This window comes from Ursus maritimus, unplaced genomic scaffold (assembly GCF_017311325.1).
Source record: "Ursus maritimus isolate PB19 unplaced genomic scaffold, ASM1731132v1 scaffold_6, whole genome shotgun sequence".
NCBI classification, from domain to species: Eukaryota; Metazoa; Chordata; class Mammalia; order Carnivora; family Ursidae; genus Ursus; species Ursus maritimus.
This window is the reverse complement of record NW_024426774.1, coordinates 50,198,185-50,214,583: the sequence shown is the minus strand read 5'-3', so window position 1 is coordinate 50,214,583 and position 16,399 is coordinate 50,198,185.

Here is a 16,399-nt window from a genome sequence, read left to right as displayed (position 1 = left end):
AACCCTTAATCAATATAGAGACACAGACAAAAGTGTTCCCTGTCCAATAAACTTTGGAATTGGTAGGGTAAACACAGGTCCTTGTTACAGGACCTTTCTCAACCTTTTATTTTTTTATTTTTTAAAGATTTTATTTATTTATTTGACAGAGAGAGAGAGACAGCCAGCAAGAGAGGGAACACAGGCAGGGGGAGTGTGAGAGGAAGAAGCAGGCTCCCAGCAGAGGAGCCTGATGTGGGGCTTGATCCCAGGACCCTGGGATCAGGCCCCGAGCCGAAGGCAGATGCTTAATGACTGAGCCACCCAGGCGCCCCAAGAGCGTCTTGCCTCCCCATTGGGGAATCGAACCCCGGTCTCCCGCGTGACAGGCGGGGATACTCACCACTATACTAACAAAGACGGCTCAACCTTTTATATCCTAGATACCTCATGATGCTTCAAGAGAAGGGCAGAATATAGTGTCTCCCAAAGTTTCTTGACCACTGAAACTTTTATTTCATGTTATATTTCTTGAGAACAGTGTTCTACCAGATACACTTTGGAAAGCAATGCTTCAAGTGCATTTCTCTCTCTGGACTAAGAAAAAAAACATGCCTTTCTAAAGCATACAAATATAAATTCTTAGCAAAAGTTAAAACATAAAATCATTGTAATTTTGCATATTGGATTGAATGGTATCTCCCTAAAATTCATGTCTAACTGGAACCTGTGAATACAACCTTATTTAGAAATAGAGTGTTTGTAGAAAATTAAGAAGTCATAGTGGATTAGGATGGGCCCTAAATCCACTGATGGGGGTCCTTATACGGAGAGGGTGATTTGGATATAAAGAGACACAGAGGACACTCAAGCACGAGGAGAAGCCTCTGTGATGGTGGATGCAGAGATTGAAGTGACGTGGCTGCAAGCCAAGGATACCAAGGATTGCTGGTAACCACCAGAAGGCAGGAACAGGCAAGGAAGTTTCTTCCCTTAGAGCTTCCAGAGGGAGCATGACCCTGTCAACACCTTGATTCCAGAACTATGAACAAACAAATTGGCTGTGTGAGCTATCCAGTTTATAGTATTTGTTAAGCCAGCCCTAGGAAACTAATATCCTTTGTGTCATTGTAATAAAGTTTAAATCACTGTAAATTTTCCCTCATGTCCAGGATGAGGATTAAGGATCATCATGGGTGGAAGCCTGGCTCAGCCCCATCCGTCTTCTCTACCATATTTAAGATTCTTGCAAGGAACTTATATTCTCCTTGTCTCTTTTCCTTGAAACAAATAGCATCTTGAAAACTCTGACATTAAAAAAGGGAGCAAATGACATTTAGAAAGAAATGTCCTGAAGAACAGCTTTTCAGGAGCCCTGGATTTGCCAGTAATTATGGCCTCGCCTTGGGTCAGTGTCTTGTCTTCTCTTGGCTTTGTCTGTCTGCTCTCTATACCTCCAGGGGTGGACTGGAAGGTCTGCATGGCCCCTTCTGCTTTGACATGCTAGAATTCCATGAGCGTTTCACATATAGGACATCTGACACACGTTCCCCAGAAACATAAAGAATGGCAGGCCCTTGCTAATGGTGGGGGCTCCTCTTGAGCTTTCCTGAGTTCATTTATATGTAAGAATCTTACTTCCAAGGATATGTGAATTGAACTAGAGAAAGGACTGCAGTGTTATGTTTGGTGTAATGTCTGCCTTGGCATATTGGAAGTTCTAAAAGAGAAGAATGGTTCTTTAGAGAAAGGTGTGATAGAAATCACTAGGGTGATGATGAATGTGTGCCTACCTTTCCCACACTTAAGAGAAACTCACACTTATAAAGCCAGGTAAATTACTCACATTATAAAAGATGTCTTTATGGGGGCCTTGGTGGCTCAGTTGGTTAAGTAACGACTCTTGGTTTTGACTCAGGTCATGATCTCAGGGTGGTGGGATAGAGCCCCTGTCGGGCTCCATACCCAGCAGGGAATCTGCTTGAAGATTCGCTCCCTCTGCCCCATCTCCCCACTCCCTCTCCCCCTATAAAATAAATAAATCTTTAAAAAAGAGATATATTTATGTCTTTATTTTACCAACAAGTTTAAAGATTTCCTTTTAAAATGAGCGGTATAACAAAGCAGTGGCTCAATCTGTTCTCCAACCTAAACGACCCCAAATCCTTGAGATTTTTCTTCATATGAACTACTTTTCCTCTACTAGATCATATAGGTTGCTTTTTCCTAACCCCTGCTACTTCCCATTATAGATTGTAAGTGCGATAACCAACACAGAGCACCATACTCTTGAAACTGATCAATGCAAATGAAGCGTAGCAAAGGAATCCATCTTGGAGCTTAAAGGTTATGTTCTCAATGTATCCTATAGGTTACAGGAAATGCAGGAGTGAAAATAAAAGAATCCCTGCTTTGCACGAGCACACTACAAGACAATGTCTTTGTAAGGTGCATCACAATATTATAATTATCAGACATAAATATTTTTAATGTTTTAAGTGCATATAGCCCTTGCCAAAAATGGTTTGAGAAAGCTAAAGAGACTATAAATTCTGTAACACGCACACCCTTTGGACATTTGCCTATGGTTATTTGCAATGTAATTTGTACTTAGCAAGGACACAGAAACTTAAGATAGTGCCTCCCTAATTCTCTAAGTATATCAATAGCCCTGTTGACTACCATATGTACAACAAAGGAGACAAATAAAGCAAAAGAATGAATTGGGTTTTTAAAGTCATGAACTGTTCATTTATATAGCATTACCTAGAAATAAGTTTTCCTCATCTAAATAATGAGATTAATAAGACCATCCTCCTTATAGGGTTGATGTGATCATTAGATTTTTAATATATATATAAATATAATTGTACAGTATTATCTTAGCTCAAACTGCCATAAGAAAATATTATAGACTAGGTAGCTTATAAACAACAGAAATTTATTTCTCACAGTTCTGGAGGCTGAAAAGTCCAAGATCAAGGCAACAGATTTGGTGTCTGGTGAGGGCCTGCTTTCTAGTTCACAGTTAGCTGTTTCCTCATTGTCCTCACATAGCAGAAGAGACAAGGGAGCTCTCTGAGGTCTCTTTTATAAAGTCATTAATCTCATTAATTGCAGAGCCTTCATGACCTAATCATCTCCAAAGTCCCCCACCTCCAAATACCATCGAATTAGTGATTAGGTTTCAATATATGAATTCTGGGAAGAAATAAACATTTGGTCTAAAGCAAATCATTAACACAGCCTGATATGTAGGAAATTCTCAATAAAAGGCAGCTACTACTATTATGATGGAGTCAAGTGAAATATTTGGGATATGTTTTAAAGGACTAAGCCAATAGAATTTGCTGATAGATTGGATGGGAAAGTGAAGAAAAGAGAGAAACCAAGGACAATTCCAAGATTTTTTGGTATGAGCGACTGGGAGGATGATACAACACAGAGAAAAGTGGGTTTGAGGAAAGAAATCAAGACTCTACTAGGATCATGTTAGGCTTGAACTGAGTTATCTGTAAGACATCCACGTAGAAACGTCAAGGAGGCAGTTGGGAATACAATCTGCAGCCTCACTGCTCAACACTGCTCAAAATAAGATCCCAAGACCAGTAGCTTCAGCATCACCTAGGAGATTGTTGGAAATGCAGAATCTTAGGCCCCACCTCTGATCAATGGAATCAGAATGTGCATTTTAATAAGATCCCCAGGTGATCCATATGCACAGTGAAGTTTGAGTAGCACTAAGCTAGAATTCTGGGAGAAAAAGAGACTAGACATATCAGCATATAAACAGAGTCTAAAGCTAAGGCCTGGATGAGCTACCCTGGGGCAGCATGTGGCCCAGGCTAGAGCCATGGGACTCTCCCACATTCAGAGGTCTGGTAGAGGTGGACAGAACCTCACAGAGAAAGAAGAGGAACAGCCAGTGAGGCAAAGGAAAACCAGGAGAGTGAAGGGTCTCAGAAGGCCAGACAATAGAATGTTTCAAGAAGAGGTCCACTGTGTTGAAAGTTGCTGATGGGTCAGTAAGATAAGAAAAGAGAAGAGGCCATTAGATTTAGCAACAAGAAGGTCATTAATGACCTTGATAAGAACAATCTCAGTAGCATAGAGAAGACAGAAGCCCACGTATAGACAATGGGGAAGAGAAAGGGAGACAGTGAGCAAGGCAATTCTTGCAAGGAGTTTTGCTGAGAACATAAAGAGAGAAATGGGGTAGTAGCTGAGATGCTTAGGTAGGAGATACTAGAGAATGCCTGAATGCCAATGGAAATGCTGCAGTAGAGAGACAGAGAGAGAGGGAGAGAGAAACAGAAGCAGACAATGCAGAGAAGAGAATGGCCAATTGCTGGAGTGGTGGTTTTGAGAAGGTGAGAGGGACTGCGGCCCAGATCCCAGACAAAGAATGGCTCCTGATTAAAGCTGGGCCACTCTGCTCATTGCTTCCGTCTCTCAATGAAATTGGAGGCACATAGCAAGATGGGGGGAGTGGAAGGAAAGGAGATTTAAAAAAAAAAAAAAAGAGGAATGAAATACTCACTTTGGAGACTGGGAAAGTAAATGCCTCAGGATTGCCACGAGTGCAGGGTGCTTTTCTGAGATTTTTAGCCAGGCATTTAAGAAACCTCACACTTCCCTGTAACATGCTTCATTCCTCCAAAAATGTCCTGTTCTAATGTATGAGCATGAATTTTGAGAAAGTGCATCTTCTCCATCAATCGTTATTTTTCCTGTCACAGTTTATGTTGTTAAAGGTCACCATCAGCAGAGCAAGGCTAGACAAAGGGAGTCGTCTCAGAGCCACAGTAAGATGGTGATATGAAAGGACAGAAGCCTTCTGTCTCCTCCATGAGATTTATGGTTGGGGGTAATGCATGAATTAATGACATGAAGACACAAAATGCCTCAAGAGAGGAAATTTTCCTTCTCTTCTCACAAGGCACAAGAACGGCTAGGAGATCTCTCATGAGACTAGTACTTTTGTAAACAACACCAGATACTGTTAATTGCCTTTAATTGAGTTTTGAACAAGCCCAAAGGCAATAACGCCTCCTTGGTTACCCTCCTTCCTGCTTGGAAGCCAATCTCATGAACAATCCTATAACTCTTTGCAGGATTCCCTAAATCTGCTACATAAAGCCCATTTCTGTGACCCAAAAATAAAAAATCTAAAGCCTCGCCCTCCCCTGAGCTCACTGTTCTCTCATAGCACACATCCCATATACTCGGGGCCTTGGCACCATGTGGATAGCCTCTGTGTGCCCTACGGCCATTTACATGTACTTCCACTGCTTCAAAAACCCCATTGCCTTGGGAACCCACAGCTCCCAACTAGACAGACTTCCCATCACCCCCCTTGTGGCTATCCTCCACCACTCTCCTAGTCATTTCCCTCACTCACTGATGACTTTACCATCTTCCCCTCCTTTCTCATTCTTGATGACTTCGATATTCACACCCATGTGGTGATCCACCCAACACCCAGCCTCACATTTTCTTGGCCTCTCATGCCAATCATCTCTCTTTCCACCCCAGCCTCAGCCACCCACTCCCATAGTCATATACCCTAGAGCTTGCCATCACCAATTGGATTACCACCTCCAACATCTGGATTTCACATCCTCCTCCTTGACCATCCCCCTCCAGTCTACCTACTCTGATTCTCCAGTGTCTCCGAGACCTTCTACTCATTTTTTCACTATCTACCCCCAAAGTCCACTGTCTACCCCCAAAGTCCACTCTTCACATCCTTTCTTATCTAGCTTACATTAACTAGTCCAGCTGGGGAATAACCCCCTGCAAAGTACCTCTAACTCCTCTGTTCCTCTCTCCTCCACTGTTCTCACCTCAAAGAGCCCCACCTTTGGTCAAACACTACAAGACCTTGCTTGCAGTGTACATCTGAGTTGTTGACCCTTGCACACAGCTGTGCAAACTGGACTTATTTCAAAATTCTCTCCACACCTTTCAAATGATTTCTAAACATTACCAAACAACCTTCCCTGGTGTAGACTCTTCAAGAGGATCATTTCCCACCCTCTCATCTCTCCTCAAATCCCCACATTCTCCTCTTCTCCTCACTAGAGTGTGATCTCCTGGTTCACCAAGTCATGCCCAGCACCTGGAACAGTAGCTGCACATAGAAGGTGTGCAGTAAACACTTACTGACCAACTAACTGATATTCATAGTCAAACCATAACAAACTTACCTACCACTGTGATAAATTATTCAGTGTTTCTAGCATACCTCAATCACATTAAACTTTTATTGCTGTAAAATGCATATAGCATAAAATGTATCATCTTAGCCATTTTTAAGTGTACCATTCACAATGTTGTGCAACCATCACCAGCATCCATCTCCAGAACTCTTTCCATCTTGTGAAACTGGAACACTATACCCCTTAAACATTAAACCATTGAACACTTTTCCCTACCCCAAACCCTGGCCACCACCATGCTACTTTCTGTCACTATGATTTTAATGATTCTAAGCACCTCATATAAGTAAAATCATACAGTATTTGTCTTTCTGTGACTGGCTTATTTCACTTAGTGTATGTCTTCGAGGTTCATCCATGTTGTAGTATATGTCAGAATTTTCTTCCCTTTTTTTTTTTTTTTTGAGATTTTATTCATTTGTTTGAGAGCCAGAGAACACAAGGGGCAGAGAGGCCAGAGGGAGAGGAAAAAGCAGGCTCCCCATGGAGCAAGGAAGGTGGGATCCTAGGATCCTGAGATCATGACCAGAGCGGAAGGCAGACAATTAACTGACTGGACCGCCCAAGCACCCTGGAATTTTCTTCTTTTAAGCCTGAATATTATTCCATTGTATGTATATACCACATTTTCCTTACCCATTCACCCATCAATGGACACCGGAGTTGCTTCTATGTTTTAGCTATTGTGAATAATGCTGGTATGAACATGAGTATTCAAATATCTGTTTGAGTCCCTACAGCAATCAAATTTAAATACACGTTTTCTTGAATATTTTTTATGTAACTCTCCTTTCCCTTCTGCCCAAAAATTAACAAAAGGGGTTATCTGGGCCAAACATCTATTTTAAAGAGATATTTATTGACCTAAGCATATAAAGACCAGAACTTGGAGTAAGCACATTAAAAAAAAAAAAAATGGAATCGATATTATAGCTGTCTTCTTCCATCCCTCCTTGGCTTCCTAAGCGAGTAGCTCCTCATAATACAAACCACGAAACCCTCCAGAGAAGAACTCCAGAAGCAGCCTGGGCAAGAGGGAAAGATGAGATATCCCAGCCCTGACTTCACCCCCTCCACTCCTCTGATATTACCTTCCTCTTAGGCAACTCTCCCTATACCCCCCTTAAGTGCTCCCCACACCCCCGTTATGCTTCAGCTCCCCCTTTGAGACTAAGGAAATATCCCTTCCCCTGTGTGCCTCAGAATGGCAGAAACTTGCAGACATTTAAAAGAGACAACCAAAAAAGAGATGCTGTGGCATTCAAGCTCATGAAAAGATGCTCAGAGTCATTGACATTAAGGAAATGCAAATTAAGACCACAATGAGATACTACCCCACGTCTATCATAATGGCTAGAATTAAAAACAACAACAACAAACAACTAGCGATACCAAATTTAGAGCAACTGGAACTCTAATCCGTTGCTGGTGGGGATGCAAAATGGGGTATAGTCATTTTTGGAAACGGTTTGGCAGTTTCTTATAAAGTTAAGAATACGTTTACAATACTGCAACGCAACCCCACTCCTAGGTATTTATTTACCCAAGAGAACGAAAATATACAAAAATGTATATGTCAATATGTACAGTGGCTTTATTCATGATCATCAAAAACTGGAAACAACCCAAATGTCCTTTAATGGATGGATAGCTAAACAAACTGGTACAGCTATCCAAATAAATATTACTCAGCAATCAAAAGAAATGAACTATTAATATTTGCAGCAACAAGGATTCATCTCAAAAACATTATACAAAGTGAAAGAAGTTGGACACAAAAGACTACACTGTATGATCCCATTTATAGGACATTCCAGAAAAGGTGAATCCAGATGGGTGGTTGTCAGGGGCTGTGGGTAGATGGGGAAGATTCACTACAAAGGGCACAAGGAAATCTTGTTCTATCTTGATTGTGGTAGTGGTTACATGAATGTACATATTTGCCAAAATTCACAGAACAAGGTGAATTGTAAGAAAGGTGAATTGTACTCTATGTATATTAGATCTCAGTAAGCTTAACTTTAAAAAGCACAAGCAACTAATGAATCATCGAACTTTACATCAAAAACCAGGGATGTACTGTATGGTGACTAACATAATGTGATAAAAAAATTTAAAAAAAAAAGCACAAGCAGATAAATTAAAAGGTGACCTTCTTTTGCATAATACAAGGTGTACAATACTAAATTTACCAGTAACACATATAGCATCAGAACAAATCGTTTTTAAAGAACTGGTTTCAGATCCTATAGAAGCAGCACTCTAGCCTTGAAAGAGCCCACATAGGATACAGTACCTTGCCTAGTACTCTCAGGCTCCTCTCAAGGTGCCATCTGGCAGCTGGGCATTCATTTCATCCCGTCTCTGAATAGGGCACTAAGAACCTCACTCCAAATCTACAACCACTTGGGCCCTCTGATTGGCAGAAACAAAATGACTGACATCCTGAAAGACAGAGGCCACCCTTGCTGCCTCATCCACGTAGGTCAGCCATACCACCTTACCTGAGCAGAAGCAAAAACGTAACTAACCCGTAGAACGACATACCATAGTAATTATGCAGCATGAATGGAGACCTTCTTTCTCAAATTCTGACTAACTTTAAAAGACTATTTTAGCAGGTAAAAGGTAATGGAGAACCTCAAATAGGAGAGACACTAAGATAATTCCAGATCAGCATGGAGACCTGCTCTGCAAATAGAAGCCCCACTTTCTTGGCTCTGGTCCTCATTTCCCAGAAGACTTGACCTTTCTGGGGATGTACCCACCCATCCATAAAATCCTGATGAACCCAATTCACAGCAATAAAAACAAGGCCCTTTTGCATAACTAAAGCTAGAGATCTGCTTTAAAATATTGTCGATCTAATTAAGTATTGCTTCCTGGGTGTCGATCTAATTAAGTATTGCTTCCAGTTGCAGAATCTATGGATTTTTGTCCCACTATTGTAAATTAACTTAATAGATTTGTCCTTTAATGATATCTCTAGCTATTTTCATTTTGTGTTTGAAGTTGACTAATGTTTAACATCATGGTTAAGATGAAAGTCTCCGAGTTAACAAAGCAGCAAATGGTATAAAACAGTAGATATATTTAATTGTGGAAAAATTCGGAAATATGCAAAATTAGAGAGCATACTATATAATGAACCCCAAGTATCCATCATCTAGCTTCAGAGTAGACTGCAATTTTCCAGAGAGGGTCTGGGTCATGTCTCTTGTTCCAATGTAATTATTAATAGCACCTCCTTTCACTCTAAAAAGTGCCAGTTTAGATATTATACCCAATCTCAACAATTATAAACTTGTAGTCCATCTCAATTCACCTCAACTCCACTCATCCCCCCAAAAAAATTTGAGACAAATCATAGCCATTGATCATTTCATCCATAAATACAATAGATTTTGAAAAGCAGATTTTAATTCTTTGACATCCTTATACCTGATACATCTTCAGTTCTTTTTTTTTTTTTTAAGATTTTATTTATTTATTTGACAGAGGGAGACAGCCATCGAGAGGGGGAATACAAGCAGGAGGGAGTGGGAGAGGAAGAAGCAGGCTCCCAGCAGAGGAGCCTGATGTGGGGCTCGATCCCGGACCGCCGGGATCACGCCCAGAGCCGAAGGCAGACTCTTAATGACTGCGCCACCCAGGCGCCCCACATCTTCAGTTCTGAACCAAGTATAACAAGTACAGGCTTTAGAGCTGGCAACAGTTTTCACAGCTTGTAACTTCAACAGTTAAGATCTATAAAGCAGGATCCCCAAAACTGTCTTTTGTCTCAGTGATCATTGCTAAGGCTAAAAAATGAAGCAATTATCTCCAAATTAGATGGAAACGTAGAGGCAACTGAAATTTCTTATGTGCTGTAACTCCAGATTTACTCTCTGAACAAAGCACCTTTGGCACCCACAAATCCCTCCTTTTTATCCAGGTTAAAAAAAAAAAAACAAAACAAACCAGCAGCCCGTCTCCCTGTGAGGACACACGGTGTTAGTTCACTAACTTTCTGTTAGTTCCTTACTTTCCGCATCTAAATCAAGTACTGGCAACTCTGACAGATGACCTCTGTAGCAACTGGCCAATAACTGCAGCCCAGGTTCCCCAGAGAAGTTTCTGTCTTCTCTTAACCCTCATCTTATCCTGGGCTCTTTCAAACTATTAGCCTAACTCTTCTAATTTGCCACTTGTACCTTTCTGAAGAGAAACAACTGAGCCTGTTTCAATTGTATGTAAGCTAAAAGTCATTCATCTCAGAGTGGGATACAAGAATGATTCAGTGTTTCTGCACTATCCTAGATGGGAGAAGATGTTGGAACTGAGTTGAGAGGTACCATACATATTTGAAGGCATTTTCATAATAAAGAATAACAAACTTCACAAGTGTTTAAATTTAAATCATGGGCATGCCAATAGCTTATTTTATCGCTACTATGCATGGCTTGATTGAAAACTACTGTCCTTGGCTTCTAAGTCAAGATGGCAGGCCGAATCCCACCTTTCCCTATGTTCCTCTCTCTTTCCTTGAACTCTATTACATTGACCATAAGGGAATAAAAATGCATAATCCCATAATAACAAAGTAAAAGCAGGCTGTTATCAGAGGAGAGATTTCAGCAAGTTTCTGTAGGACAAAAAGCAGATGGGGAACTGGTGAGTAATGTTTGAAGCAAAAGAAGCCTCAGCCCAAATCTTAGGCAGAGGATGCTGGAGCCAAGGAGGCAGATGATCTGTGGCAGAGCCCTGAAGACGTCCCAGACTCTGACATGGCAGACAAAATAAAGGGACAGGAAGAAAAAAGAGACTGGACACAGGAGCACAAATTGCAGGTCTCTGTGGAGCAACAGACCCCACTCACCTCTTCTGTGCCTATTCAGAGGGACCCCCAGCCAGGCACTCAGCTGTAATTACCTCCATATCTCAAAACAGTATGCAGACACTGCTGTTTCTCAGTTCATCAACTGGATCACTGGAGGGGTCTTCTTAGAGAAACTGCACACCCTTCAGGGGGTGAACTAGGGCAGCTGTGGTGGTGCTGGTGTCTCCAGGGTCATCCTGTGAGCATTTGCTATCTAGGGGCCCACGGGTTGAGATAGGTGAGCCCCTGAGAAAGATATGAAATCCTAGATTATTACTTGTGAACAATATCAACCCAGATAATGAACAGTTGAAAAATGTTCAGCTTTTAGAATTACCATAATTATACGCAAATCATAGAAACCAACTATGGCCATGGAACAGAATGAATATTTTATTAACTTTGATAATGCAAAAATAAAGGGAAGCTGGAGGGAGGGTGGAAGCAGGGCAAGGAGAAGTGGTGGTAATAGGCTTACATTACACAGGGCAGAGTCAAGTGACCCAATTAACAGTCCATGGAATGAGAAATCTGGTTTTAATAAACGCATTGTCTGGAGCCGCAGAGAGGACCAGAGAAAAAGAGTGAGGAGATGTAGCAGGCATGATGTAAATAAACTACATCCTTGACTGTCATAGCAGAAGGTCACTAGATGATGAACCAAGCTGATAAATTCAGAAGCAGCAATGTATGCATATTATTTTGAGATACAGAGGTAACTACAGCAGAATGGGAAACAGCTAAAAGCAGTTGGCCTGTCTGTGGATGAGGATTTGGGCTGGGGCAGGGATTTTTGCTTTCTGTTAGAAGCTCTTCAGTCCTATTTGATTTATTAACTATGCACATGCATTTCCTTAAAAACAGTAAAAACCTGCGGGGGGGGGGGGGGGTGCGCAGCAGGAGAAAAAGAAAGAAAAATAATGATAGGTCTTCTGGAAATGCAAGAAAGGAAGTCTCATGCTCAGTGCAGCAGGAACAAGCATGGAATGGGTTAAGCTGGATACTGCATAACTATGGTAACAGATGTAGCTAATTTGGGACACAAATGAGGGTGTTGGAAGGATCTAAGAGAAATGTGGTGCTAAGAGGGAAGAAGAATCAATTCTAAATAAAGGAATGTTGAGATAATCAGTATGGATGCTCTGCCATCTGACATGGTAAAGGAAGAAAGAACTGAATGCACCCTCACTTTTTGACTATCTTTTCACCATCAATTCTTTTAAAGATTTTATTTATTTTAGAGAGAGAGTGTGAGCATGAGTGGGGGAGGGGCAGATGGAGGGGGAGAGAATCTCAAGCAGACTCCACACTGAGCACGGAGCCCTGATGGGGGGCTCGATCTCACGACCCTGAGATGATGACCTGAGCTGAAATCAAGAGTTGGATGCTCAACCGACTGAGCCACCGAGGTATCCCTTTGCCATCAATTTTTTAAAAGCAAAAGTCAAGAGACTCTTATATGGGCTCCTTGCTGAGTAAAGAAAGTAAATATAATAAAATTCATACTCAATAAAATAATATGGGCTGAAAATCATTCCATTGTTAAAAGAAATTATCTTCATAAAGTCCCCCTGCATTTCAAAGTTTAATAACTTCATTTGCTCTTCAAGAAAAACAATTTATGACATTTAAATGCACATTTATTGGCTTTCCCTTCAATACACTGATTTGCAATGGAGCATATGCAGTTAAGTACTCCCTTCAAAATCCCACAGAAAATGACCAAAAGAAGAGAAAAATAGGAACAAATCTGCATCACTTCTGGTTACCAGGAAGGCTGCCATCCACTTGGCAGAACCTGTGAGGAATCGACATCTTTGCAACATCAACTCTTCCCATCCAGAAAGAGGCCATTCCATTTCTGAAGTAAATATTCATAGTTCATATGTTCTGTGAAAATGTCCACTTCATCAAGATTTTCACATGTTAGCATACAATAATGCACGGTGTTATGATTTCAAATCTCTGTTCTGCTTTTTTCCACATTTTGTTTCTAATATTGTTTTTATCTTAATCAGACTTGCTAGAAGTTTGTCTATTCTATTGGTTTTCTAAAAGAAGCAACTTGCCAGACAGAAGTGGGGGGAGGGCACATAAGGTGGAGGAAAGAGCCTGAGAAAGGGGTGGAAACTGTGGGGGAGGTGGGTAGAGGGGGCATGTCCAGGAAGATGGTGGGTGAGCCTACCTAGGGGGTGGAGTGTGAAGGAAGATGTAAAGGTAATGGCAAAGACTTTGGGTTTTATCCTGAGAGTAATGTCAAGATTCAATTTGTTTCAGAAAGATCACTGTGGATTGATGGAAGGAGTTTGAGTTCAATGTAGGCAAGAGAAGTGGGAGGCTCTGGAGGAACCTAAGGTTCTAGCTAGGAGCAGAGTGACTGATTAAACACAAGCCCAAGCAACCGAGCCCAGGCAGGATGGAAGGTAACCTCATCAACATAGGGACCAAGTTCTAGCTGGGCCTCATGGAAGCTGCCAGAACTAGAATCATTTGGCCACCTCAGGAAAACCAAGTGACTTCTTCTTTAAATTGGCTAGGGGAGTAGGGGGATGACCTATCATTGCCCTCACATCTGTTTGGGTTTTTTTTGTTTTGGGTGGTGTTTTTTTTTTTTTTTTTGGAGGGGGCGTCTTTTGTTTTTTTGTTTTGTCTCCTCACCCTGACTCCATTCCCTGTTTGGCCTAATACGGCCACTGGCCCTGAGATCGTAAGTCCTCATAGCTCCATGCCTTGTCCAATCAGCTGTCTGTGTAGGGGGAGGGCATGGGGTAGAGGGTGTCAATGGTCCTTAAAGCAGCCACTCACAGAAGTCAAAGGCGTTTGCCACTTGGCTTGGTATGTTTTTTCAAGGCTGGACCCAGGGAAGACCATTCCAGATATCATATGGAACACTGATACTTGCTTTCTGGCAACCACATTCTAAATTCCCTAGCCTCCAAGATAATGCTTAGTGTAATAAGTCAAGCAGAGAAAGACAACTATCATATGATTTCTCTCATCTATGGAACATAAGAACTAGAATGATCAGTAGGGGAAGAAAGGGATAAAGAAAGGGGGGGTAATCAGAAGGGGGAATGAAACATGAGAGACTATGGACTATGAGAAACAAACTGAGGGCTACAGAGGGGAGGGGGGTGGGGGAATGGGATAGACCGGTGATGGGTAGTAAGGAGGGCACGTATTGCATGGTGCACTGGGTGTTATACACAACTAATGAATCATCGAGCCTTACATCGAAAACCGGGGATGTACTGTATGGTGACTAACATAATATAATAAAAAATCATTATTAATAAAAAAATAAATAAATAAATAAATAAATTCCCTAGCCTCCAGGTCCTGCCCAGGTTGCTTGTGGGGTGAGTTCCTGTGTCAGACCCAGTACACTAGAGATATTTACAGTTAGGCCAAGTGACATTTATTTACTTATATTTATTTTCAGCTGCAACTGCTGGGGGTGATCAGAACTGCCCTGGTTTGAAGCTGGCTATGTTAAAACCCCATGTTATTGGGGGCTCCCTCAGCACACATCAGGATTGGGGGTCCAGTTACTCAAGGTGGAAGGTGCTGATAAATTTCCTAGAGTCCTTTGATTAATACCCCACCTTCCCCCTGACCACACCATAACCCACCCAGGCCTGGTGCATTGAGCCTGAGTATCATTCTAGGACTCAACTGGAAGAACATCCCTACTTCTTCTGGGGAGGCCCTTGTTGAATCATGGGCTCATTGATGTTGGTTGGCACCATCTCTAAGATATCTTCTAGAGAGTCTTGAAGAACCTGGGCCCATTGTCTGTTAACCCTCTCTTCTCTGCAACTAAAATAGATCTGTCTTCCTTTGCCGGGCATATACTGGTTTTAGCACGAAATGTCCCCCATCCCAAAAAAGCCATCAGTCCTTGGCAACCAGAGCCCTAAGTAACACTGCATCAAATAAAACCGGTGTGTAATACAATACAATATAAATGCATAGGTCTATGATATGTATCTATCAAAAGGAAAGCTATCAAAAATACAATTACAGGGGCACCTGGGTGGCTCAGTCGTTAAGCGTCTGCCTTTGGCTCAGGGCGTGATCCCAGGGTCCTGGGATCGAGTCCCACATCAGGCTCCCCCACTGGGAGCCTGCTTCTTCCTCTCCCACTCCCCCTGCCTGTGTTCCCTCTCTCGCTGGCTGTCAAAAAAAAAAAAAAAAAAAAAAAACAATTACAGTGGGAGCCTGGCATATTTCTTGAAATCTTTGACAGATCACTTAAGTACAAAGGAAACCTAAAAATAGATTTGAACAATATAATCAATAAACTTGTTTTAATCTATACAATTGAACATTGCAGTCCACAGAGAAAAGAGTTTCTTTTCACCTTATTCAATAATATCGGCAAACCTCTCATAGGTAGTTTATCATGGAAGTTAGGCCAGGACGAATCTTTGCTGGAAGCTTGCCATTCCATAGGTGCTCTTTGAGTCTGGGGGACTTTGTTGTTGTTGTTAACAGAGGCAGTTTTGGCATTACTGTCTTAAAATTCTCTCAAGCTAAAACTACGGTAATCGAGGTATATAGAGTAAAATATTAGGGCTGCAATCTCTCTTCTAGAGATTCAAAATTCTACTCCTAGCATCTTGGGTGTGTCCTTCTACACAGTTTGAAATGCTTGAACTATACAGAAATCTCTTCTGAAGAAAAAAATGTCTCATGGACCCGAGGTTGACCTACGTCACTTTTATTAAAATGTAACTTAAATAGGTACACTTATAAAGACCAGTTATAAACATCCAGGCATTGTAGCTTTTATATAACTAAAATGCCAAAATCAATTACAAATAAATGTAACTATAACACTTTAAAATGTCAAACTAATAAAATTAACTTCCTGCAACAGGTAATATTGTTTTGCTGGAATTAAAATGCCATTTTAGGTTTAACAACAGAAAGATATAGTCTCAGGTCTAGTTACTACATGTTATCACTATCTGAATTTTGGCTTCAATGATACTAATACAGACAACTTATAAAGCATGTGTGCAAAACAATATCAATAACCTCAAAAATGTGTTTGCTACCTTGAAGATTATCGGGTATCATAATTTAAAATTCTACTAAAAACCATCCTGAGGTGCCTACATAAATGGGTGCTATTTCATGCTAATAAAGATAGTAGTAATCACTAACATCATTGAACTTTACTGTATGCTCCAAGTCTTTCACGTGTAGTAACTCTAATCCTTGCAATATCACTATGGAATCAATACCACATATTTATCTCCATGTTATCAAAACAAGAAACTGAGGATCAGAGAGGGTGCATAACTTGCCCAAGTTTCACAGCTAGTAAGTAGAA